This window comes from Sinocyclocheilus anshuiensis, unplaced genomic scaffold, assembly GCF_001515605.1.
Source record: "Sinocyclocheilus anshuiensis isolate Anshui unplaced genomic scaffold, SAMN03320099.WGS_v1.1 scaffold3416, whole genome shotgun sequence".
NCBI lineage: Eukaryota > Metazoa > Chordata > Actinopteri > Cypriniformes > Cyprinidae > Sinocyclocheilus > Sinocyclocheilus anshuiensis.
Window position 1 is genome coordinate 12,108 of NW_015550134.1, and position 387 is coordinate 12,494.

The window sequence follows — 387 nt, forward strand, 5'->3', positions numbered from 1 at the left end:
TAATTAGAGCAGTCTCAGTACTATGATACGGTCTAAATCCTGACTGGAAATCCTCACAGATACCATTTTTCTCTAAGAAGGAATATAATTGTGATTATATTAGATTAGAACGGCGATTAACTTACCTGTACAATAAGCGGTTTAAAACATGCATTCTCCCATTCAATTTCGAGCGTCCAGTAATATAATATCACGTCTTGTGGAGCACTTTCAGAGTATGCATTTATTTGTCATTTTGACTGTTTGGAAATGGAGCGTAAATGTGGAAGTCCTTCAAAGATTTCTTATCCTGTTGCGCCCTCTATAGGTCCAGCGACTAGTCGACGTCAAGCTTAAAGCGTCATGGCAGAGCATTGAAGTCGACTAGTCGATTAGTCGGTGCAACCC